We start from the raw sequence: 26,713 nt of genomic DNA on the forward strand, positions 1-26,713 counted from the left end.
ATGTCTTCGGTTTCCTGATACATGTCTGGTGCCTAGCAGAGTCCCTGGCACATGACTGGGCTTCAGTAGACATTTGCTGAGTGAGTGAATGAACAAATAAATGGATATTTCTTAAGTTCTACTCATCCAAAAGCTCAATATGTCCAACGCAATGGGAATATGAATGAATAAAACTAACATCGACTGAGCACCAAGTGTGTACCAGGTAGGGCCCAAGTACCACTTAATCTCTCTTTTACTCCAAAAGCTCAGGAGGGAAGTTGTATCCTCAATTGAAAGAGAAGGTGATGGAGATACAGTAAGTCGACTTAACCAGTTCAAGGTCTCAGAGGCAGGAAGTAGCAGAGGTGGGAATCAAATCAGGTCAGTCATTATAACCCAAACCTCTAGAGTTCCCAGGACCCCTAAGAACAGTCTTGTGTACATCAAACGTGTGTGCTTTCTTTGAATTTCGTTTCGTTGGAACACTAATAGAACAGAAGGAGCAGTCTGGAGAGGAAAGGCCACTTTGACTCCATTGACAAAACAACTTCTTCTTTTAAGCTAAATCTTCGTCACTCCCCAAGATGCCAAACAAGATTTCAAAATGAGTGGTCATGAAAACAAAACAAAGCAGTATCAAACAATGCATTGGCCTGGCTTCGTTTTTCCTGGGGAATCTTGTTCTCAGAATTTTCCTTTTTTTGTGCTGCCACCGAGCACTCCCTCTACCACATCGCCCACTTCCTTCCCCTTTCCTCCCGCGTGGTCTGCAGTGTGCCTCATTTTCCCATCAGAGGTTTGTATCTTCCAGCCAGAAGCCCGTTCTCCCATCTCCTTTCTATGTGTAGGGGGGGTTCACAAGTGTGACTGCGTCACACCGTTCATTTGTGTCTGCCATTGCTCCAAGTGAGTGCCCTGTCCCTTGGGGTTCTCGTGCCTACAAAATCACATATAAAGTGACACTTTATTTGCCATCCAAGAACACTGGTATACATCTATAAACTGCATAGCTGAAGGATCAATCTTACTGATTTTTTTTCCCCAGTTCCCCTGTCAGAATGAACACAAAGTATTACCCTGTCTCCCAAATCCCCAAATTTGTAGGCATGTAATTGGATTACTGCACTTTGGAGGTGCCAGCTACAGTCACTTTTGCATAATTTTTATCTTGAAGAAGATACAGGAGAATTATCCAGTGGGTTTTAAAAAAAAATCACATGTCACATTCTAAAATATTCTTTGAATTCACTGGTTACTCCAGGGCTGTCCCTTAAAAGCGTGAGTGAAAACGTTTTCTGCAGGAGGTTGAAAATGCCTTGGATGGTGAAGTAGGAGAGAGAACAAAGTTTGCAGAGCAGGACTGGTTAATCAATTCGTGGATAACGGTGATGGTTGCAAGGTCAGTGCTAGCCCAGCTGGTCATTCTAAAGGCTACTTGTCTCCTGAGGGTATTTGGAGCTGATTTCTTCTGGATGCCCACGTGAGCTCCATTCTAGGTTTTTCTCTGAATTAATGGCATCGGCTATGAAAATCTCCCTGACTCCAGAAACTCATTTTAACAAGGCTGTTCTTATGTTGTCATTTTGTTTCTTCAAAGAGAACATGTGAGATCTAGCTCTTCCAGATCAAACATGGGAGAAGAGCAGGGGAGAATACTGGATAGGAAAGAGTCTCGGGTCCAGGATACCCAAGTCTGGAAGTCAGAAGTGGGTCCGTCGATAAGCTCCTTCCTGTCAGTAGGTCTGAATGCACTGTTGCTAATGAGGACATCGCTTTGGCTGATGCCAAGGCATCACCGATCTCCGAAGCCAGGATGCTCTTGGCCACGAAGTCCCATTTCCCCTTGTGTGCTGTTTTCTCGAACTGCACATATTTGTGCTGATTCTAACGTAAGGGAAAGGTGAGATATTGTGACACCGAAAGCTGCAGCCTTGTTCCAGGGAAGTGTTGAGTTCTGTCATTTCCTTCCTCTCAGCCTCCTCGAATTCTCCTTCTTGGGGAGGCAGCCGGGAGGCAGAACTGCTGTTTGTCCAGAGCTGATATTAAACATCTGAGCCGCCAGCCTTGTCCTCACCCCCACCCCCACCCGGCACACCTTGCGGGTGTGCCCGTCCCCCCTACCCCGAGGCGGAGAGTTAATTCCACGTTCGGTCCACATTTAGGCTGGTGCATTTCCTGTGCAAACAAGGCTGACATTTATGAAATCTAATTTAATAAATGTCTGTGATCTGGTGCTCATTAGCATACCGCAAAATAGCTCTGGAGTAGCCCATTTTAATCAAATAAATTGTTGCTGCCATTACCACGGGCTGTGCCTTTATTAAGGGCGAAGAGGCCCCACCCAGCCGGGGTCCCCGAGTGTTTGGGGCCCTGGGTTGGGGTCCTGCAGCTCTGCCCGGCGATCCCCCAAGGGGCCTGCGTCTCTTTTCCTGTTTGCTCCCGAGATGAGAAAATGAAAAATCTCTGATCGGACATCATCTCCATAAATCTTCCCGGCAATAAGTCATAAAACCTTGTGTCTTTACATATGGTAGGTGCCCGGGGATCCCGTTGCCATATGTGAACAGGAGCCTCTGGAAGGAAAACAAAAAACAAAAAAAGAAAAAAATTCGATCACCCGTGAGAAATTTCTAGAACTGGTTTCCGCGCCTCCAGTGAGCTGGTCATCTGCTCTTCCCCACCTCCCTTGCTTTTATGGGTTTTTTTTTCCCCCTTTCCCTCACCATGGGGCTGCCTCTTATTTTTATGTGCCAAATTACCATCGGAAGAATTCCCAGCGTGCTAATTAGGAAATTTTGCGGTTTGCTAAATTCCCTTTCTGTCTGTCACAACAGAATGAGTGAATAATCATCCCCAGCCAGCGCGGGGCACAGGTATTCAGGCTTTTGTGTGGGAAAACAGGGGCCCCTGTCTTCTCCGGGGCTACTCCCAGCTGACAGCCAGGCCCCGGCCCGCGTGAGGCCCCCAGCTAATGAGAAATGCCTGTTTATTTAAAACAAAAAACAAAAAAAACCTCAACCCACTTTCGTATCTATCAGCTAAATTAAAGGGGACACAAGAAGATGGTCCCTCCAGCTCGGCCCTGCTGGGGCCTGCGCTCTGGACACACGGGGAGATGGCATCGTCCCGCATCAGGCTGGCAAGGAGAATGACAGTTGTTTTTTCCCTTAAATCAGTTGCACCCTTGAGATGTGGGAAAGTGCGAATGTGTAGGCTATTTTTCTTCGTTTCCTCTTTAGCTAAACAACGTGATTATCTGTTGCCTGTCTTGGGGCCATAGATCAGGCCAAAGCACAGAGGCAAGGTCCCCAGGCAGGCGCGGCCGCTGGCCCAGGGGGTCTAAGCAGAGGACCCTGGCAACTAGCCGTTTGCCGCGTCCAGGCTGAAGCACAGTTGTGTTATCGTAGCAAGTGGCGTGTGCTGGGTACGTGTTGAGCACTCAGCAGCGCCTTATCTGGACCTGAGAGGGGACACTCCTTTCCTGCGATATATTATCCAAAAGTCATAAACAAAACCTAGCTCCTGATACTCCGTCAACAAGAGAAAACACTGGGAAAGGCAGGCAGGAAGTGAGGAGCCCTCCTGGGCGGGGGCGGGGGTGGGGGGTGCATGACCACACTGCTCCCAGGGAGGAAGGTCGTCCGTGCAGGCTCGGTGGAGCTGAGGGACACCCAAACTGCTGTCTCTCCATCCTCTTCTCCTCCTCATCCTCTGTCTCTGATGCCACGCAGGATGCCCACTTTGAGGACCATCTGTCCCCGGACCTGGAATAACATAGCACATCCCAATAGTACGCCTTGGACCTTTGCCTCATGCTGGGAGACCGGCTAGAAGAGGGGAGAGCATTACCCGCTCCACCACCAAAATAGGTGGGGACGAGGCTAGCAGGAGCCCTTTTGATATTTGGCACTGAGTATGGGACAGACTGACTTTGTGCTATTCTTACACTAATTATTTTACCAAGTGATATTTGATTGTTTCTATAAAAGGTTTATGTCAGTGCAGTTCACCACAGGCTTTTTAAAGACCTCAAGATGCAAGAAAGAAATGCACCCAGAGTCCATTAAAGAATTAGGTTCTGTTAATGCCCGCGTCTGCTGAAAGGGCCATAGGCACCTCCTTGGCCGCGGTGAAAATGGGAGTGGTGTTCCCAGAGTGGAGGAAAAGCATCCTTTCGGTCTCGGAGTTTGGCTCTTAACGGATCTTGGAAATTCTGGCATTTTTGAAAACAGTGGTTTTTGCCTGGATTCCATTTTTCTAACTTGAAAGTAAAGCTGGTGGGCTGATGTGGAAATAAGAATTATGATAGCTTCTCTAGGAGAGGGCACGCTGTTGCTTTCAGTCCTCCAAAAGTAACAACATAAAAAGCTTCATCATCTCTTTTTATCTACCCAGAAACTGCCGTAAAGCAATCAAGTATCTTCCCACCTAATCCAGAGGAGGTGGCAGCGACGCCCCGCTGCCTGGTGCTTTCAGACCTGCGGTGCCTTCACGGGCTGCTCTCCTTTCTTGCCCCTGTGCCAGGGACACATCTGGGGATTTGGAGTGCCGAGTTCTTAGGGACAGTGCCTCAGTCTCTTCTTCTCTCTGGGTTCTGTTTCTTCATCTGTTAGACTGGAGAAGAGGGAGTTCACCTGCCTGGATGATATTAAACCTTTCAGCTTAAAAAAATACATGATCCTATGAAAGTCCCAGTAAATTCCAGATTTTTTTTTTCCAATGTAACCATCAACCACTTCCTTTTTATTATTCTTCTGAATGTCTTGTATCACCCTGAAAAGAAACAGCAGCAGTCATCTTTTGAAGCGTTTATAAAAATAAAGTTATGTTTATCATCCTCGCATCTCCGTAGCTCTGGCACATTGATGCAAGCCTGGCAGAGAGGCACTCCCCGATAACTGACAGGTAAATGAAGGAACAGCGGTGATTTAACCCAGGTCCCTTGAATTTCTAAGAAACCCTCCAGAAAGCAGCAGAGTCCGAGACGGCTCCGAGAGCGCCAACCCCGGGCTTGGAGCGCACGGCTCGCCGCCTCCCGGTGGTGGCTCTGTCTGTAATTATTAGCAGTGAGTAATCGCCCCTGCTCCCGTCCTGTGCAGCGTGCGGCAGCTCAGGGGCACACACGGCAGCTGCGACCCGCCCCAAGCTGGGTACATCCCCTCTGTCAGTGCTGCTGGGAGGGGACAGGTGCCGCGCTGGGGCTTTCCCAGACGCGCACGCTTTGCTGAAAGGCGGCAGGGAAGGCTTCACCGGGGGGGAATGTTTGGTGGCAGCTGGAGACAGGAAGCTCATATGTTTATGGGGAGTACATTCCAAGGGCTGTCATAGGATGCTCTTAGGGATTCAAGGGTGCAGCCCCTGGAAAGAAGAAGGGAGCTAACATTTGTTGGAGGATCTGTGAGCTTAGAGATTTCATTGCTTTAGAGATAAGGAAGCTGAGGTTCAAGGATATCAAGCTGAAAGGCACACTGATAGAAAGGGGAGGGTCCAGGGTCTAAGGGACTCCCCAGCAGCCCATGGTCTTTCCAGTATGCCCCAGGCAGAAATGAGGGGATGATACCTCAGAGAGAGGAGAGTTATCGGTGGCTCAGAGACCGTGCAAGGTGGGGGCAGTGGGGTCGGATGCTTAGAACATAAGCTGCTTTGTAGCTGCAGAGGGAAAAGTGACCCAGGGTTTGAATGGTGACCATTTTGAGCCCCAACCACAAATGGAAACTTTCCTCATTGAAGGTGATTTTTTTTTCCCCAACACACAGCTCCATTCCTGGACAGCAGAGATACATGTTTCTTAACATCTAGCTCCTGAACAACTCAGTAAGTTTCTTTTCTTCCTTCCTTCTGCCCTCCCTGGCCTCCTTTCTTCCTTTTCCAAGAATGTGTTGCGTTTCTACATTGTACCGCCCTGTGCTGAGTGCTAAGGATACAAAAGAACTGATGTTCCTGCCTACGTGGATCTCCCCATGGCCATGAGCTCAGCCGCTGTTGGGGTCCATGGCAGACAGCTCACCAGGATTTCGGGTTCTCCCCTCCTTCTGAGCACATGGCCCCTTGAGGGTAGGCGCGGACACGTGGCTGACTTTGTCCCATGAACTATGAAGGGAACTGAGCGTGTCTTTTCTCGGTGGAAGCATTTAACATCACCTGGGTGTGGAATTCCTGGAGCTCTCCCTCCCCTTGCCTCAGTGATGGCGGACACCGCTGGCCCCACAGCGGACGTGAGGTGTCTGCGCATCTTTGTTGTTTTCGGTGCCTGAGATTTGGAAGTTATGTGTCTCTCCTGATGAAGACAGCTGCATTTTGATCTTGGCTCTCAATCGTATCCTTCTTGATGGCTTCTCTTTTAGCCTTACCTTCTCTTAGAGAGTTTGGCTTTCTCGCTAGACTTCGAGCTCCTTGTGGACGGGGTCCATGTCTTATTTACCTCGGCATCCCTCGTACTTGGTTCAGGGTCCAGCAGATGTTTGCCGAGTGAGTGAGAGGATGAGTGAGATGAACACCTGAAAGCACAGAGCGGCAAAGGCGATGCTAACCCTTGGCACTGACCTCGGAGGCACAGAGAAGGTGGGTGTGTGAGCTCAGAGGAGGAGTTTGGCGAGCGGCTCAAGATTTGAACTTAGCTGTGCATGAACTCAAGGCCCACCCTCTTTCCATTTCAGTACCCACCGACTTCCCCTTGACTGGGATTCCCTTTACTGACCTTACCTTCTCCAGTGGGCGATGCTTCTGTTACTAGCGACCACCTCCCTTCCACTGGGAGAGCTGGGATTGCCGCTTAGGAAAATGTCTGACCACACTGTTACTAAGAAGGGGAAGGACTCATATTTTTTGAGTATCTGTTGACTAGATTCCAGGCACCTGGTCCCAAAGGGGGCATTATCTACATGAGAAATACATACATTACTGATATAGTACTTTTAGTTCTTGTAGTAAAATAAGAAGTAGGTCGTATCCTTATCCTTGGGTTAAAGAGAGGGAACTGTGGCTCAGAGAGGGAAAGTAACTGGATGGAAGTGACAGAACTCCAAGTAGCAGAACTGAGACTTGAACCCAAGTCTGACTCCATAATGGAAGATCTGGACGACTATTTCATGCTGCACCTTACTTCAGGGAGCCCATGTGTGTGCTTGAGTGTGTGTGTGTGTGTGTGTGTGTGTTCTGTGTATATATGTGTGTGTGTTGTGTGTGGTGTGCACGAGTGTGTGTGTGTGTGTTGTGTGTGTTGTGTGTGTGTGTGTATGTGTGTGTGTGTGTGTGTGAGAGAGAGAACAGCTTTTGCAGGGGGCTGGAGATGGTATAGAAACCTCTCTTCTCTCCTTGCTGTTTATCCAAGTTTGTCACTTGTGTTTTTACAGGAAGCTGTAAGGACTTCCTGTTTTAGCTCTCACAGATGCTGGCCCTGATAACTCTCGTATTTACACACCTCCAGGGCAAGGCGAGGTCCATGAGCTGCTGACTCTTGTGGGATTTCAGGACACGGACTGATGGATCACCTCCTCCCCTATTATCTCTTGTACAGCCTCTCAGAACTTGCTGGGTGTGGATTGGGGGTCGGGGGGCAGTCTTTCCTCTGTCCTTTAAGGTGGCCTTTCAGTCCCACAGAAGCCCTGGGCTAAGCACTTTCATAGGTGTCACCTCATTTGATCCTAACGACTGCCTGGCCCTGCAGGGACTGATCACCATCTGACATGTGTTCTAGAACAGAGTAGGAACACAGAATGGGGTGCCGTGGCCAAGAGGGCAGAGGTCAAGAAAGCTACTCAGTATCCTTCAATGCCCAGGGCAGCCCCACAGTAAAGAATCACCTGGCCCACATGTCAGCAGTGCCCAAGCTGCGACTCGTTGATACCTCACGGAACACTCAAGCAATAGGGCTGAGACTGAGCCCACCTCTGCCCCTGCCAATCCTCATGATGGAGGAGCGATGGATACAGGCCCTATGGTGTCAGTAGACCCTCTCCAACATCTCCACGTGGTTGCTCACCGCCTGTTCACTCCTGGTGCCACCTTGACCATTGCCCCGCCAGTGCCGCCTGACCCCTTCCTGGGCAACACGTGTATCTCCCCTTTGTGAACTTGTGTTCTTTGCACCAGCCTCCCTGTAGACTAATTTTTGTCATGTGTTTTCAAGCTTGATGTCTGAATAACCCCAGATCACAGACCTGAAAGTCATCTGAGGCTGGACTGATAGATTTCACTCCTTCCGGGAACACCCACTCTGTGCCCGGTGTCTGGCAGGTGCTAAGTATGCGTAAGGGGAAAAAGAAGTGTAACACAAAGTGAATCATTATAATAGTCGTAGTATCAGCTATAACCACCAGCATTCAGGAACTTTTCATACCATCCAGGCACCATGTCACATACCCTCTAGGGACCCTAGGAGTTTTATGCAAGGATGTATGGGAAACACAGAAGGAGGTGCCCAGTTCTGCCTGGGTGGTCAAGGAAGATGACCCAGAGGTGATGGGGCCTGAAGGGAGACTTGGAAGAGGAGCTGTGTGTGTAGGTGAGGGCAGAACAGGCAGAAAGATGAGCATGAGGAAGAGCCTGGGGGAGCTAAACTCAAGGTGGGTCTAGAAAGTTCCAGAAAGTAATGGAGAAAATACAGACAGCATTTGGGGTTGATTGGATGTCTGGGTTACACAAATAAATCAAGGAACTCTGCTCAGTTTGTAGGTAGTCTCCATCACTCAGGGTCAGAGGGTCTCCTGGTGGACTTAGGTAAAAAGTCTCACCTTCCTCTGCCCCACCCAGCGGAGATTTCCAGAGCTTTCCCCAAGGCTCATTGTCAGGCAGACTTCAGAGGCCTCTTTGAATGATGTTGAGGTTGGTTATCAAAACAAAAAGGCACAAGGTGTGGACACGGGGGACCCAACTTAGGTGTTGATAACCCAAGAATTACAAATATTTATACTAATCTCCAGTCGCTGGGGATGTGGTACATCAAACCAAATTAATTAACCAATGGAGCTTATTTGCTGAGTCCCTCTTCTGCTTTTGAGCACTTGGGGGACAAAGAATAATGATCATGGTGAGGTCCTGGTCACCAGGACTTGAGATCTTGTGGGTAACCTGCACGACAAAGTCAAGAGGGTAGTGGAAAATCATGCAACAGTGACTGTGGAGTGGAAACCACAACTGGAAACGGGAAGGATTGGTGTATAGAGGAGAGATCAAAGGAGGCTTCTGGAGAAGGCAGGATTCAGGCAGAGCCTTGCAGGATGGGAAAGATGGGGAAGGTAAGCAGATGAGGGTATTTCACTTGACAGCAAGTGAAGATCACCAAGATCGACACCTAAGTTAAAGGATCCTAAATTCAGGTCAGAACTGAACTCCCTAGGAGGTCACGCGAGGTCCCTCATTGACTGGCCCCATCCTTCGCTGCAAAGAATCATCTCCGGCCTCTCTGCCTCTGCCCACCTCCATTTCACACCCAAACCCCAGCCCCCTGGAAGTTATCCCCCAAATGTAGCGTGATGTCATGGTTTCGAGCTTTTGTCCATGCTCTCTACTGTTAGAATGTCCCTCCTTTGCTCTGCAGTTAAAGTGCTGCCTCCTCCACGCAGACTTCCCTGATCTTTCCTCTCTGCTCTTATCCCGTGTCACAGCACCTACACCTTACTGATTGCTGTGACTCACTCCCTAATAGAATGCAAGCAGCTTCTGGAAACCGGGAACTTGTCTAACTGTATATTTCCTTCCACTTCTGTACGGAGCACAGGGAATGACTCGTGCTGAAGGGGCATTAATTGCTTGTGACTCTGTGGGTGAACTGAACTAGGAGCCGAATACCGTCTACACTGGGCTTACTCACAGAGGCTTGGGGTGTGTTTAGAATTGCTCTAATTCAGGAGCCACTGGCCACGTGGGGATATTTAACTTTAAATTAATTATAATAAAACAAAATTTAAAGCGCAGTTCCTCAGTCACAAGTGCCCCATTTCAAGCACTCAGTAGCCACCCGGGGTGTTGGAGAGCTCAGATACAGAATGTTTCCATCACCGCAGCAAGTCCCATCAGACAAGGCCGGTCTTGCCTTTGTAGAGAGTGGCCTCTTCTGCCCATTCTTCTGCCCTATTTATAACCCTGCTCTTTCTCCCGGGGTTTGTCACGGTCAATCCTTGGGGAGCTGCAGAGGGACTTGGCGAAGTGGGCTTTGCTTAGGGTCATCACCCCTCGTGGGTGGGCTTTGGGCCTGCAGAGAGCGCCCAGCGGCTGTGGTGTTAAGACACGGGTCCCCGTCAGAGGAAACTCTGGGCCCAAACTGCAGAGCAAGCTGAAGTCAGCTCTAGTGGACCAGGGAAGGCTCAGAAGGAAACATCTGGCAGGCCCGGAATCAGATGTTGCTCAGCTTTTAATGGAAGATGGTCTGCGTCGTGGACGGAGTAAAGACAGAGCTACCTGAGAGTCTTCTCATGGGTGTTTCTTGGGGTGGGGGCGGGGGGGACCTGCTGCTGCTTTTTCATAGGATCACTTGGTGTGCCAGTTCAGTTCAGGGCATTTATTAAACCCCAAAGTCAGTGGATTTCCAATTTTTTTTTTTTCCTGTTTGAACTGGGCCCAGAGATTACAAGTGCAATTTATAAAGCACGTGAAGAGAGTTGCTGCCCAGGTTGAAACGGGGCCCCCCTTGTTTGGTCTTTCCTCCAGCGCCATCAGAGGGCTCCGCTCCAGGGGCGCTATCCACATGCCGGCCCACGTGGTGAGCCTGCAGGCCCCTCCCTTCCAGCGGGTCGAGGCATGCACCATTCGAGAATTCTGGTCTATCTGCAGTCCGCAGTTTAAAAAGGCATCCTAAAGTGTGAATACTTCTACAATCCTCATAAAAATATGCGTATGTCTACAACTCTTCCTCACTTGTAAAGTGCTTTGTATACGAGAGGTCATCTGGCCTTCTCCGCAAAGCCTGGGTTAAAGGCTTTGGGCTCGGGGACTCTTCTTCCTCTCTGACTCTTCTACCCCTTGCACCTAGTTTAGTTTCTGGCGCATAGTAGGCATTTCACGTGTAGTTTGAGGAAGGAGGAAGAAGAGAGAGGAGAAAGGAGCCAGGGAGGGAGGGGAAGCGGGTAATGCAGAGGGAGGGAGGAAGTGAAAAAAGAGAAGACGAAAACAAGGAAGGAAGGAAGGAAGGAGGAGGGAGGGAGAGAGGGAGGGAGCTTACTGAAGGACCCTTGTTAAGTTTCGGTTTACAGATCAAGAAACTGAGATACAATGATTTTAAGTGACTTACTCAAGTGAACAAGATAGTGAAAAAGAATATGAAAAGAAGTATGTGTATGTATATGCATGACTACGACGTTGTGCTGTTCACCAGAAATGGACACATTGTAACTGACTGTACATCAATGAAAAAAAATCAACAAGATAATGAATAGAGTAGCCTCTATGTCACCTCAACACTTCTGTTCCTGAAGTCCATGCTTTTAACCATTACTCCACCCGCTCTCTCCTTGTATTATTTTAAATAAAAAGCCTATTATGGGTACTTCATTACCTATTCTTTTATAGCTCCAGCTTTTTATTGTATAAAACTGTAGAAAAAGCGTAGCTCCCTCTGAGAAGGAATTCCTCTCCTAGGAACCTTGCTCTCCCCTCTTTCCTTTGAAATAACCCACCCCTCTGAGTAGCAATTGGAAGCCGGCATAAGGGGTGAAAATTATAAGTACATCAACCAGCATTAAGAATAGCAGAAGTGTTCACAAAGCCAAGCCCCCAAGCACCAGTCTTCATGGGACGACTGAAATGGATCCGTGTTTAAATTCACGTTGCATCAGGACAGAAGGGATGTTCTTGTGCTGGTTCCATTTTTATAATGAAGCTGTATGTCTGGAATTGAAAAAAAAAATCTTTGACACGGGGGAGAAAAATGAGTGATAAGACGTGATTCTGAGATTACTGCTGGGACTTCGAACGTGGGCTGAGCTGCTGTTAATGGGTCATGCTACGGCCGTGATGTTAGGCATAATTAAACCCCAGCTAAGTCCCAGTTGCAGGAACACAACTCCGTGACTGCACCCCCCTCCAACCACACACACACACACACACACACACACACGCACGCACGCACGCACATGTGCCCGCACACGCACGTGCGCGAGGGAGAGGGAGAAACTTTCAAAAGGCTTGTAACAGAACAAAGCACAGTTTTTACTATCGCAAAATCTTTATGAATCGCCATCCTTGAGGTGAAGTTATATCCTTTATGGTCACATTTTGGTAGTTTCCTTAAATTATTGAAGGCATTTCAGAGGGCCTGAGCTCTTGGAACAGAGCTGGGAAAGAGGCCCCTGTCCCCCGTCTGGAGGTGGGTTAATGATGGTGTTCCTCGTGCAATGCGTCCAGGACACAGAGGTTAATAAAACCCGTAGCTCTTCTTCATGGGTACCAGGGGATGGTTAATGTTCACGACTGTGCAGGACCTCGGCTTAATGTTCCACATGACGGATCGCGCTGCCAGACGCCGCCCTCCCTGGTGCCAGCCTCGCGCATATTAGTACGTGCTGGAAATGGGCTGAGCAAATCCCGAAACCGTAGGTGCTGCTTTCCAGGCCGGGTGTGACGGGCTGGCAGCCTGGTATCCTGGCGGCTCTGGAAGTCGGCCGTGCCTGTTGGTTGAGAGCATTGGACACAGAGTTGCGAAAGCCTGCACCCGGCTCTGGGGTGTCCAGATCTGTGGTCCCTCTCTCCCCTCCATCCAGTGAAGAGCATGACCTGCCTTCTGCCCTCCTCGGGTCCGTGCACAGAAAGCTGTCTGGGGGACTAGAAGGTGATATATCAGTCTTGTGGTTACCAGTACGGGCTTTTTGGAGGTCATGGGAGACTCAAGTCCCATCTGTGTCATCCTTACTCCGGTGAGCCTTGGGCAAGGTGCCTGACCGCTCTGTCTTGGTTTGGTTTCTGCCAGAAACAAACCCTGAGACAGGGATTTGAAGGCAAGTCATTGATCTGGGAGATGATCCCAGGGAAGGGAAGGATGCCATGAAAGTTACTGCTGCGGGCACCTGGAGGTCATCCCACTGGGAACCCCTGGGAGGCAGCATGGGACATGTGCTGAATTGGCACAGCCTGGGAGGCAATGAGAGGGGAAGACCCACATCTCTCTTCTCCAAAATGAGGCCAGTATGTCCTACCTGCTAGCGTTGTCATGAGGATTACATGAAATAATACGAGAGCCCAGTAACTGTTAGTCACGGTTATCACTAATGCACAGGGTGGGTACGCTTATTGCAGTTAAGACCATCAGCGAGGCCCGGGTGAGTTGTGCTCATGTGCAGTCTTCTTCAGGACCTAGATATTTGGGTATTTTGGAAAAGAAATGTTACTCTGTGTTTGGCATTAAGGGGAACGGACAGGATAAATGGTGCAGGTTGTAGGATGTGCTTCTCGTCCCTGGGACAGGAAAGCGAGGGAAAGAGTGACCTCCATGCGCCGTGTCTAGATGGGGAATAAAAGGAGTCCAGGGTCGTGTGGCTCCAGGTGGGGACAAGTGAACTCACCAGCTACTAAAAGCCTGCCATGCAGTCTGTCTGTCGTGACTCCCAGTTGCTGCCCATAAGTCCTTCATTTTCCAGATCATTTGAAATGTTGCTTCTGCAGTGCAGGGGCCAGCAGATTTCTTCATCAGAGGGTGAAGCAATGTCCCTGCGTATGTGCCCAGCGCCTCTTGCTTACACGTCGCTGGAATGTGGGTAGACACATTAAAGGGTACTTATCTCAGAACGGCCCCTCCATTCCTCAGCCTTTGCCCTCTCCCGTGGGGCCCCAGGACAAATTCCTTGCAGGGACAATTGGTTCTTAGATGATGTGGACTTGCTACTTGGACATGGATGGGGGCACCTTCACCCAGCTGTGTTTGGGACCCTTGTGTCCACAGCATCACCCTCTCTCCAGAGGGACCCCAGAGCAGGTGTCTGGGACTCAGCAGCTAATCTTCCTGTGCTCCATGATGCTGTGTTAATATCGTTATGAATGAACCGACAGTGTCTGCAGTCCGTAGATGCTGCTACATAAGTCCACATTGACTGAGTGAGTGAACGAGTGTGGAAGTACACAGGGCGGTGAGAGAGAGAAGGAGCAGGGAGGGGGTACGCTTTTCATCAGAAAAACAGATTTGGGGATTTGGAGCTTCCTTAACTGCCTCCCCTCCGTTGTGCTAAGAAACCAGGAAACCAAGCTGACACTTCCCTGTAAATCTGAGATTTCCCTTTTTGGTTTCGCAAATTCATTTCTTGCCTTGCTGTCATTCACTAGGGAGATGTCCGCTCCAATCTTACTCACAGTTAAGCGTAAATAGTGCTCAGGCTGCTAAAAAAAGGAGAGCTCACAGGCTTCTCATTTCAATGTGCGTCATTAATTGACGGCACCCCATGCCGTTAAGAAGAATGATGGTCTGGGGGCAATGAGCACAGATCTGTCTTTTTCCCTTGCTTCCTTCTGCCAGCTCTTAAAGGGGAAAATTCTTAAAAAAAAAAAAAAAAATCCAGACACTCCAGTACATTTTAAGAGCCCTCATGAATCAGACATCTTCACAATGGGGTTTAACGAGTCACAGAAGCAGATCCTGGTGGCAAGTGCTTCAAAACACTCTCAAGTGTTTCTTGAAGTGTGTGGGGATATGTGGTCCGCACTGGGTGGATGGGAGTGACTTTGTTATTATGATTCTTCTACCTCCACGTCCCCCCAGGCTCTGGACTTCTCCAGCGGAGAAGCACCAGGGATGAAAACTCACTTCTCATCCTCCCCGGGAATCCAAGCCACAAAGAGAGGCGTTCCAGGAAATTTACCTGGCCCAGCAGGGCTCCCAGCCTCTGATTTCTGGGGTGACATTTGGTCTCCAACTCACCCTCTGATAGGTTATTTTATTCAGAAATATATATCAAGTGCTTATTCTATGTTAGGACCTATTCTCTGCAAATTCCCTGCACTTGAGATTTCTTGTTCCATATAGGAGATCAAATATAAGATCTCAATATGGTACGACTCTTGTCCGAGTCCGGAGGCCAGTGGGCGTGTAATCCAGCCGGATGGGTCAGGCACATCTCCCTAAGGAGTGGGCATCTGGGCTCAAGCCTAGAGCAGAATTTAAGGAGGCCAGGCTGGGGACAGGCATGACCAGGCAGGCCATTCGTGGCAACGGGACAGGTGCAGAGCGGGGAGAGACTGGCTCACAGCCAGGACAATCTCTGCTCCCTGGATGGCAGAGCCATCCTGGGGCTGAGCCCTTTTGGTCTGATGCCGTGGGGGTACTCAGCGCTTCCTTGCTTCTCAACCCACTTATGTGGATGTCCCGGCAGAGCTGGTGGTTCCTCCCCGCATGTTCCCATGGAAACACTGAGCTCTTAGCTCTGGACAGCTGGGGGCTGAGTGAGACCAGGTCCCTGCTTTCAGGGCGGGGTGCAGCTGTAGTGGTGAGCCTTCGTTTTTGAGTCAACATGTTAGAATGTGCTGGCTGTTTTCCCCAGCTCTGGACAACCACATCTGGAGGCAGGTACCGCAGTTATTTGCATTTTAGAGATGAAACTGAAGGGCAGGTGACATGACCTGCCACATCACAAAGTCTAAATCTCGTGAGAGTCAGGATTTCACCCAGGTCTGCCCACCGCCTTTCTGTCCTGGAACAAGATCCCTGCTATGGTAAAAGAGGCAGAAGGCTCCGGGCCTCCGGATGTGCCTGCCTCAGGCCCATGCCTGGCTTCCCGGCTCCTTCTGAGGATGTGACTTAAGACGTCTCAGAGCTCCTCCGGGGCCTCCAGGGGTCGTGGAGGAAGAGGCGCCACATCTTACCTCAGCTCCAACGAGCCCCTGTTCCTCTTGGTCTAGGAAGCCACCCGCCCTGCCAGGCAGCCGGGCCTCTGGCCTTTACCCGACCCCCCCCCCCCCCGCCGGCACCTCCAACCTTTCCCCTCAGGCCCTGCTGGCCGACCTTGGCCTGCCTCTGGCCTCAGTCCGGGCGCCAGGCCTGCTCCTGGAGCCTGGCCAAGCCCTACCCTATACTCGGCCTCTCCCGGAGTCATGCCTGGCAGGCTGCAAGCTCGCAGGCCGGCCCTGCGGCGGGGTTCACAGCGATGCTCCCTGTGACCAGCTTGGCTTGTAGGTGTGAGAGCCCCACCTGGAAGCACCTGCATCAGTTAGAAAGGGTTAAGCGTTGGCCTGAAGCCTCTGAGGCAGAGCTCAAGAAAGGGTCTCTCCTCCTCCAGCTTTGCCAGGCCAGGTGGCTGCAGCCTCCTGCTCTCTCTCTCTCTCAGACACACACACCTGGGTTTAAACCCTGACTAGCATCTTCTTTTTACTCATTCTTTCTGTCCTCCAGATACTGTATCAAGCTATTGCTCATTGCCTTATTAATCCTCAATTTCTCCCAAAAGTCCCCATGAAGGGAAGACCCGCCCCCCCCACCACTGACATCCCCTTTTTACAGACACGCCAACTGATGCTCAGAAAATTTAAGTAGTTTTACTCAAAGTCTCAGACAGCTAATAAGTGGTAGAGTCTGAGTTAAATCCAGGTTTTTCCGACTCCACAGCCCCTGCGTCCAGCCACTAAGTAGCTTTGTGACTTTGTGACATTTCTTGGCCTCCGTTTCCTCATCTGTAAAACGGGGATAACAGTAACGCTCAATGTGTGAGGATTTTGTGGAGACTGAATGAACTCACTGAGGGGGGCACATAGCGGGCTTAGAATAGCGCCTGGCCCGGGGGAGTGGCTAATAAGTGGAGGATGTTTGTGTGCTTGGCATTGTCGTTGACCCCCATATGCCTGTTCCTGCGTGGGGACACCCATGCCAATCTCCCAGCTGTTAACCCTGCATCTTTGGTCCCAGACTCCGTCTCCTCTTTCTTGCCTCATAGCCACTGATTGCTCTATTTTCCCTTCTGATTACTTTTGTCTCCATACTCTGAACCCTACAGCCCCAAAGATTTCTGGGCTGATCTTTGTTATCCCTACGAGAGTACATGCCACAATGCCAGGCCGGTAACTTGGCATCATCTTTTTTTTTTCCCCACTAAAGCTCATCCATACGTCTCCCCAAACTAATGTAATGTCCTCCACTGGACTGACTTATCATGCAGCAAGACTGACCATTCAAAAGGAGGAGCTATCTCTACTTCCCATGAAATATATGAAGTACTTTGTCCGTAGGACCTGGATTTAAATGCCAGCCCTACCACTTAGAAGCTGTGTGACACTGTGTGACAGCTTCCTTAACACTTCCGAGTTGCATTTTTTTTTCAACTGGGATCAGGTGATGAGATGTGCAGAATGCTCTTCACGGGGTTTTGGAGCGCGTTCAGTGAGATCCTGGCCAGCAGAGCCTGGTATGTAGGTGCTCAGTAAAATACTGAACCGGAATCCTGCTGAAACAGAGCTCAGCAGTCCAGGGAGTTTGGGTTGCTCAGAGGGAAATGGAGAAAGGCCCTTTGCTTGGATAAACCCACTGGGAAGACGGCGCAGTGGACCAGAAGCTGAGGACCCAGCGCCACGCTGCGTCCCAAGCGAGGCAGGCCCTTGGGAGATTGAAGAGGGCGAGGTCCAAGTCCCCTTTGGTGCCGACTCTCAACTTCCTGATGAAATCTGCAGCTTTCCTTGAAGGCAGGGCCGAGCCTCCTTATCGGTGGGCTCAGAGTCCGCGGCACCAGGGCCGGACGCCTGCGTGCAGGAGGCTGGAAGTGTTTATCAGGCCTCTCCCTGCGGCGGGCGGGTCAGACATCCAGACTTTGGACGCAGTTGGGCTTGAACGTGGCAGCTCCTCCTTCCCCGGGGGAAACCGTAGGACATTTCTCAACATTCACTCCAGATAAAAAAAAAAAAAAAAGGTTGAAAGTCGGTGGCCGGGATTTCACAAACACGATGGCCAAGGGCGGGACGCTCTTGGGCTCCAGGACTCCTGGCCCTGACTCCGGGCTGTGGGATGCCCGTCAGATCCCGCTGCGGGGGCCGTGTGATGTTTGACCTCCTCTCTTTGCAGAGTGGTCCTGAATGGGAAGGTCCACATGGAGGGAATTTGAACACAGATCGCCTCTTCCCTCCCTAGAGGAATACTGCGAGGAGGGGTTATTCTACCCAGTTTAGAGTGAAGGAGCCTGAGGAACAGATGAAATGGCCCATGCACGGGAAAGGGCCTCCCAAGAGCGCAAACTCTAGATCATGCATGTGGTGCTTACCTGCAAACCCAGCACTGTGCTGGGAGCTCAGCTTGCTTATTTCATTAAATCCTCCTAACGTCAGACTCTCCTCACTTCACTGGGTGAAGAAGAAATTATAAAGAGAGAGGTTTAAAAATTGTCCTCATTTACCCAGCTAACAAAAGTTGTAGGCAGAATTCAAATCTAAACAGTCGGGCTCAGACCCATCCCCCTGCCCCCAGAGCACAGAGGGATGCTCTCCGTCTGGCCCAGGGCCTCTCAATCTGTGACTCTACTGACGTGCTGGAACACGTCGTTTTTGTTAGCGCTGGCCTGTGCGTGGTGGGGTTCTTAGCAGCACCCTTGGACTCTACCCACTAGGGGTCAACAGCAAAGCTCCACCCCAATTTTGACAACCCAGAATGTCTCTAGACATTGTCAACTGTTCCGGGGAGGTGGGGGCAAAACAGCCCCAGAGGAGAACCACTGCTCTAGACCGATGTCGGGTGCTGTCATCATTCGGCGTGATTTTGTTGTAATTGAGATTGTGGGTATGGTTCTGAGGTCCTGGCCGCTGTCCGGTTTGCCTTTGGGCAGGTACTGATGCAGGTGAGCTTCAACTCATAATTCAGGGTCCTAACTAGAAGCCTTTAGAGATGGAAGTGGGGACTACGGGGAATTAGGTGGGAATCGCAGGCGCACTGGGAGGAGTGTTTGCCCTCACGGGCAGCCCCTTCTGCCTGATTTCCAGGTAAGAGGCTGGCTGTGTGACACTGTAATTTCTTATTTGCTGTTGATGCCTTCATCCAAGGGGCTTTTCCTGACTTAAGGGCTCTGGAACTCTTAGGACTGGCCCCTCCCACCTTCTCCTAAGGACCCCTGACTGGGCCCAGCCACAGACGAGCCTCTGAATTTCTTAAATTGGTTGGAAAGGGGGAAATGACCTCAAGGAGTTGGTGCCCATTTTCTTTGCTCTCTGGCTAAGCTGAGTCCATACACTTAGGGTTCTCGGTATGCTCACCTAGAATCCTGGAGACCTGGGTTTCACTTGGGAACCACGGATAGGGGATTGCCTTTCTGGTCAACCCTGCTGAACCACCTCTAATCGGGAGAAGGTGAGCCATGCGCCTTCCTTCCAGGGAATGCGAAGATGATGGTGATTTAACAATGACTGAGCAATTGCTGTATGCTTGGTCTTGTCATGAGCACCTTACATGGATTATTTCATTTCATCTCTACTATATCCCAGAATGCTTTTTTTTAAAAAAGTATTTTTTTTTAATATTTGCAACCAGCTGTGTTGCTTTTTTTTTTTTGAACCTCTTAAAAAGAATAGTATCGGGTATTTTTGGGGGGGGGGAAGTAATTAGGTTTGTTTATTTACTTATTTCTTTCTTTCATGGAGGTGCTGGGGATTGAACCCAGGACCCTGTGCATGCTAAGCACACACCCTACCACAGAGCTATACCCTCCCCCTCACCGTGATGCTCTCTGTATCTGAGGTGCCAGGAAGATTAGTAATTTGAGCAAGCCACACAGCTGTACAAGGAGAGCATCGGAATTCGAGGGCAGATCAGTGGATTCCAAAGCCCACGGAGTGCGGCCTCTCCATGTAGTGTAAGTTTGATCAAGTCGACAGTCAGCTATCTGTTGAGCATGTGTTCCAGGCTCCAAGCAAGGAGCTGCGGGGGGAACAGTGCATTCTTGGAAGCAAGCCTGCCTCCAGGGAGGGGCTCTCGGCAGGAGGGCATCTGAATGGGGTCCTGGGGGTTGGTTGAATGGGAGGGGGACAAGAATGGGGAAGAGGATGCCAGGCAGGGGGGCCAGGCTGAGCAGGGCAGACTGGAATGGTTGGAGAGACGTGGTTCAGGGAGGGAGGAAGGGAGGGAGAATCAAGTCCAAGACTGGGACCCCAGAAGCCTTGGGACACCGTGCACACTCACACATACACTCACACTCTCAGGTACGCGCGTGCACACATGAAATTCAGCCCTAAGCTCGAGGCGCTAGGACCATCAGGCGCCTCCTAGGACTAGGGTACCAGAGAGTTCTGACTCTGCCGCCTGGTTCCAGGAGCCCAGCGAGGGTACATTATCTCCCTCCGTCTTTCCGTTCCTCTTCCATTACAGACAGAATAATGCCCCTCCTTTTTCAAAGATGCCAGCGTCCTAATCCCTGGGGATTATGCGAATATGAATTATGGGGATGTGGTATGTTATAAACACGTTATAGGGAAATTAAGGCTACAGGTAAAATTAAGGTGACTAATCACTTGACCTTGAGGTGGGGAGACTATTCTGCATTATCTGGGTGGGTCTCAATTAATCACAAGGGTCGCTAAAAGTGTGAGGCAGGAGGATCAGGGTCTGGGAAGGAGAGGTGAGAAGAGGCAGGGGTTAGAGCCGTGTGCTTTGCAAATGGAGGAAGGGGCCACAGCCAAGGAGCGTGGGTGCCTCTAGAGGCTGGAAAAGGCCAGAAACAGGTTCTTCCCGGAGCCTCCGGAAGGAACGCAGCCCTGCAGACACCTTGATTGTAGCTCAGTGAGCCCCGTGTCAGACTTCTGACCTCCAGAACTGGGAATGGATTTGTGTGGTTTTAAGCCACTGAGTTTGTGGTCGTTTGTTACAGCAGTCAAGGGAACTCGAACCTCTGCCTCTCCAGAACCAGGCCTGTTCTTCCAGCTCTGTTCGGAGAACCATAATCACTCACACCCTGGGCAGGTGGACACTCTGAGCACCTCCGTTTATGCTACAGCCTTGGGGTCCTGAAGGAAGTCCTTCTGCGTCCTGGTATGGCCTCAGGCTGGAGGTGGGGCCCACTCCTGGAGCCAGCCTGGCCCTAAGGAATGAGGCTCTCTCTTATCAGTGGCCAGAACCACACCCAGGAGAGCTCTGGTATCCTAGGGCCCCGAAGGGAAGGTCCTGAGGTTCAGGAGTTCCACACGTAGGTCCACAGAGCCAGGAGGCCCTGATCACAGTCCCTTTTCCCCCAACTTCTTTTTTTTCTTTAACCCAAACTACAATATTATATGCCGGCAGCTGGGTTTTTATTATTCAGACTGATTTTGAAAAAGGAACATTCTGGCTTTAATTAGAATGAAAAATATGAGCGGTAGAAATAGTCACATATCACATAGCTTCATTATTTACACCATTGGTTTCGACAGGCAGATAAACACAGTTCTGCACAATGTGAACAGAGACTTGTTAATCCGTTTCTAACTCTCCACACACTCACGGGACCCTGCGTTTCCCTCTCCAGAGGCAAGAAAACCACAGTAAAGGCTCAAGACATGTGGCCTTGCTGTTGTGGGAGAGACAGATTGCAAAACAATTCTAATTAAAGCAGTGATGAATGGGAAGAGTCCCCTTTATTCAATCCCATGTGTCAGTAAATGTCTTTCACCCGTTTGCTCACTTAATCCTGGCACTTTCCTTGTATGAGATGAGCCCCTCAGTCCCATTTTACAGATAAGTAAACTGACTTCAGTGACAGTAAGTGACTTGTGCAGCCACAGGGTCACAGGGTGGTTTTATTTGCACAAGGCCAGCTGGCCCCAAGAGCTGCTGACTCTGGGGTGCTTACAATGCGTGTTAAATGCTTTAGGCCCGTGGTTCCCAAACTCAGCTGCACCTTAAAATCACCCAGGTAGCTCTCAAAACCTGATGTCCGGGTCGCACCCCAGACCTATTAAATCAGAATGTCTTGGGGTGGGAGTCAGGCATCAGTGCTTTTTAAAGATCCCCAGGAGACCCCAAAGTGCAACCAAGCTGGGGAACCACTGCTTTCTGCACATTCTCTCACCAAAACCCTCTCTGCCCCTGGGAAGAAATTACCGTTATTGACCCATTTTAAAGACAAGAGACCTGAGCCTCCGAGAGGTCACGTGACCCCCATCAAGTTGGGATCTGAACCAGAACATTCTAGAACCCTCATTTGTAACCACTACACTAAAATGCCTTCCTAGTGGGATATTGTTAGTGGGTCAAAAGAGGCTTTTTCCAGGAGAATGCATTGTGCCTTGGGGACGTATAAAAATTGAATCAAGCTTTTTTCCCATCTTGTGGTTTTCAGTTCTTTGAACAACTGTGAAAGTGTAACTCTTTTTGCTGTGAGCAGCCCCCACTTTTCCTCTGGAGTTTTAAACCCCTAATTGAATCGGCTTAAACCTGTATGTTTTCCTTAACAGCTGCAGTACCTCACAGGGTGCGGTCCATGTGAACTTGAGATGGGTGCTTCAGATTCCGGAGGGCTTCCGTTTCCAAGCCCCCAGGAGTGTGGCCTCTTGGTGGCCCTGGCCTTGAGATGTGTCCCCAAGGGCCCTGTCCTGTGGGACAAACTCCCTCCTCTGGGGGATCTCAAGTGCTCAGAGCAGTGTCTAGCATCCTCCACACATAAGAGATTTGGGTCATTTCCTCTTTTAATTTACATGGCTGGTACCTCTAAGACTCCCAGACACGGAGTAAAAGCCTCTCCTTGGAAGGCTGGGGCTGTGGGAATTATTCAGTCTGCAAACAGCCCACGCTCACTTCCTCCTTCCTGCTCCCTGCTCTCTGTCATCTCCCTCCCTCCCTCCCATCGACTCTCTCATCCTCTTCCCCCTGCCCCCCACCCTCTCCCTCTCTCCCATCATTTCCAGACTGCCCTCTCCTCCTGCTGCTGTAACAAATGACCGCCTGCTTAGCAGCTTCAAACAACACAAGTTTGTTCTCTCGTAGTCCTAGCCGCCCGAAGTCCAAAGTCAGTGTGTGGGCAGGGTTGGTTGTTTTTCAGAGACTTCGAGGGAGACTCTGTTCCATGCCTCTCCCAGAGCTTGGGGTGGTGGCTGCGACCCTTGACATCCCTGGGTGTGTGGGAGCATCACCTTAGTCTCTGCTTCCACCATCACATGCTGTCCTCTCTCTCCCCATGTGTCTCTCTGAGTCATCACATGGCCTTCTAATGACACTGGTCTTTGGATTAGGGCCCACCCTGACCCAGTGTGATCTATCATAGCAAAGTACAGTGTCAAGATCCTACATCCAGATAAGGTCACATCCAGAGGTTCCAGGGGACATGAACTTTGGGAGGACACCACTGAATCCCATACACCGACTTTCTGTCTTGCCGAACCAAATCAGCTGTGTAGTCTTCCAAAGCGCATGTTGAATCCTGCGTCTCCCCGGTGTTAGTAACTCTTTCCACTGCCCTCAGAATAATGTCCGCCTCCTCGCCCTGGCCCCAGGCGCTCATAAGCTTAGACTCCAGCTGTCTCTTCAACCTCCACTGGGAGCACACTTCCCAGCACGCGCACACTGGCCTCCATCCCGTGCCGTGTTCACACATCCAGGCTCCTGCCCTTGCTGCCCTGTGCCCGGAGCATCACAGCTACCTCCCCCTCCTTCAGGTCTCAACTCAAATGGCACCTCCTTGTAAGTCCCTTCCCAGACTCTTCCATCTCACATAGCCCACCCTTGTCACACTTCCCCGTTTTACTTCCTTGCCGACACTGATCACCGTGTGAAATAATCTCGTGCTCATCTGTGCCGTGTTTGTTGTCTCTCCTGGTTTCTCTCTGGTCCGTGGCTCCATCTCCAAGGCACGGTTTAGGAGCCAGGGAAATTCTGAATTAATCGTGGCATTCCCACTGCAGGACTCTGCGTTGAGTTCCCTTCTTTTACCCGTCTGTCCACTCAAATTCTTTGAGTCCTCACTCTGCAGCGCGGTGAGCCTAGGTGCTGGGGGAGCAGAAATCACCGTCCTCAGAGCTGGCATTCTACAGAGGGAGTAGTTGGTTATGCACTTTTATGTAAGCTCAGGACTTTTCCTCAGGGCATCCAAGTCACACTCTGCTCACTCCTTGCTTTTATACCTGGTGAAGCTCAAGTTCCTGGGTGTCTTCCATGCCAGTGGGACTGAGCACCTCTGGAATGTTGGTTAAAATTCCCTCCATCTCTGTGGCTTTTGTTTCTTTGGTCCAGTCTCGGCCCCGCCCCTGTCACTTTCTCTGGGTGAAGTAGGATCGGAGACAAGAGACTCCTGTTAAGTCACGGAAGGAGCCCTGGACATGGAGACAGAGCTTGTGGCTTTTAGGCAGGGCTATGAATCTGAGCAGCTCTGAAAAGTCACCTGCCCTCTTCAGATCTGAGCCCTCAGCCTCACACTACAAGGCATTTTCCCACCTGATTTTTTTTTTTCTTTCATTAATTACTAATTTGCTACAACCACTGTTTTCACTTGAATTACTGATATGCTATCAGCATGACTAGCTCATCTTCAATGCCTAGAATAGTGGTTCTCAAATTTGTCTGCGCAGTAGACAGACCAACCACCTGGACATCTTTTATAAATTCTCAAACCCAGACCAGAGCAACAGACTCAATCCCTAGAGTAGGACACTGGCAGTATTATGTTTTCAAGTTTTCCAGATGATTCGAATGGGCAGACAAGTTGGGAGCCATTGACTTAGAACAGGAGCCAGCAAGTTGTTCTTTGTAGAGGCCTGAGACTAAAGATTCTCAGCTTTGTGGGTTGCAAGGTCTCCTTCACAACTGCTCAGCTCTGCTATGAGAGCATGAAAGCAGCCACAGAGAGCATGTAAATGAATGAACATAACTGTGTTTCAATAAAACTTTATTTATAGGAAACAGGCAGAGGGCTGTATTTAAGCCAAGGGCCATATTTGATCCATGGACCATAGTTTGTATCCCCCTAGCCTAGAATAATTTCTAGTACAATATATATCAGTGGGATGAATGAATACATTCAGTAAGCCTTTAATTAGCACCTACTAAATATATTCAGCTCTGGGCTATATGCTGGGACTCAGTGAAGATGTGTCTTGCCTAGGTGGGGAAACGGAACCATAAACAAACCAAAATGCCGAGAGAGAGGGAGGCAGTTAAAGATGTATGAGCTGGCCGCTAGGGAGGCCCAGGGGAGGGAGGAACCAATTTGGCTTGTGGGATAAGGAGGAAGTTGGGGAGAGCCTCCCAGCAGAAAAGACTTTTAAACAGAGTCTGGGAGGAAGATGTTCAGTCTGACTCCTGGCTGCCAGGAATAGAGATCCAGTCAAGTTACCGCAAGAATGGAAGGAGGCTGTTTTCTCTCCCAGGTTGAGTCTAGATGGGACGGTGTCTGCGGCAACTCCAAGCTCTAGCTCCGTCTATGACGTGTCTTCCCTCTGGATTCTTGATTTCTTTTCCTCTCTTTATTGAGAGCTTCATGGGTGACCATATAGAGAGCATGATGGTTAAAAAAAAATAAGTGAGCTTTAGAAGGAATTACGCTTGGTAAATTAGTTTATTTCCTTACCTGTGAAGCAGGGAACATCTCAAACGTCCTTCAGAGTGTTTTGGTCAAAGGAGGTGAAACCCTAAGATGCTTGGGACTGTGTGGGGCACCGTAAACCTCAGATGCTCCCGTTACCAAGAGTGGTTTTATCTTTACTCTGATGAATCACTTTCCTCGGCTTGCTCATTGCGTTTACATCCTTGTAAGTTCACCTGGCCCACGAGCCTCCAAGCCCCTCTGTAGGCACCCCTTTCTATTTCAGATCTTGCCAACTGCTGGCTCAGGCTTTCGGTGTCCTAGTTCAAATGGCCAGAAAAGAGAGAACTTGGTTGGCCGGCATCCACATCCCACGTCACTGCGTTGCCTCTGGATGGACCACCCTTCAGTCCAGAGTCTCCCTTTGATCTGGTCCCCCAGGGAGAGAGGAGAGAGCTGACACAAATGCAGCTGCCTGGGCCCCAGGGCTGGGGCTGGAGCTGGGGCTCCGTCCCTGAGAAAGGGCTGGGAGTGGCAGGCACCAGAGGTGGACAGGCCCCAGAGGTGGACTAGCACAGAGGACCCGCTGGACACAAGGTCCATCAGGGAATGATGTGCAGAGGATGAAGTCTGTGGTCTTCTTGCATTACGCTCTCCTTAAAGAGAGCCTGGGAGAGGGAGAGAGGAGGAGGAGGTCCTAACTCAATCAGATGAGGCGGGTTGAGGGGTGGCGTTCAGTGTGCCAGGCCCTGCAACCCTGCTTATGAAGCCTGCATTCCAGACACTCAGCCGGCCCTGGGTATTGGCCAAACACGCAAACGAGTCCTGGCCCCCTGGCCCAGCCCTGCAGGCCCCCAGAGAAATCATTCTGGAGTCAAGTGTGAAGGTCCGGGCCGAGGACGGGAGAAGCCTTTGTTTGTTCCCATCTGCATGCCCGGGCTGCCAAAACATATCGGGAGTATAATGAGAAATAACGGAATCAAAATAATGTAAAGGAAATAAGTGCTGAAGAGGATAATCAACATCCTTTCTGAATAGATTTCCTGCCAGGGAGACGGGAGCAAAGGGAACGTTTTCCCCCCGGGACCGAGGCAGACAGTGGTCCTGGAAAGGAGAGGAAAAAATTACTTCCTGGAAGAGAGTGTTTTAATTGTTCTTTTAAGAGGGAGGCAGGGGCCGCCAAGGCCCGGAACGAGCCCTCTGTTTTGGGGGTGTCTCCATTTCCTCAACCACAGGAGAAGCTGAACACCCCCTGACGGTGAGCACGGACCACATGGCAATGGTTTTCCTTGGAGCATCACTTAGCCTGGCACCTGGCCGGCTGAGTAAGCATCTTAGGTTTCCCACGTGCTGATGGAGGGCGG

The 26,713-nt window shown here is 50.3% G+C and overlaps 1 protein-coding gene and 1 long non-coding RNA gene across 2 annotated transcripts in view; one reads left to right on the plus strand and one right to left on the minus strand.

Annotated features, from left to right (window-relative positions):
* MAF (MAF bZIP transcription factor) overlaps positions 1–26,713 on the plus strand; it is a 344,308-nt gene that overhangs the window by 159,955 nt on the left and 157,640 nt on the right. The gene's annotated exons all lie outside the window — the stretch shown is intronic.
* On the minus strand, positions 11,156–15,829 carry LOC141578646 (uncharacterized). Its single transcript, XR_012509214.1, has 3 exons — positions 15,763–15,829; positions 13,476–13,656; positions 11,156–12,584 (listed from the first exon to the last, which is right to left on the minus strand). It is a non-coding gene; the product is annotated as an uncharacterized LOC141578646 (long non-coding RNA).

Source organism: Camelus bactrianus, chromosome 9 (assembly GCF_048773025.1).
Source record: "Camelus bactrianus isolate YW-2024 breed Bactrian camel chromosome 9, ASM4877302v1, whole genome shotgun sequence".
Taxonomy (NCBI): domain Eukaryota; kingdom Metazoa; phylum Chordata; class Mammalia; order Artiodactyla; family Camelidae; genus Camelus; species Camelus bactrianus.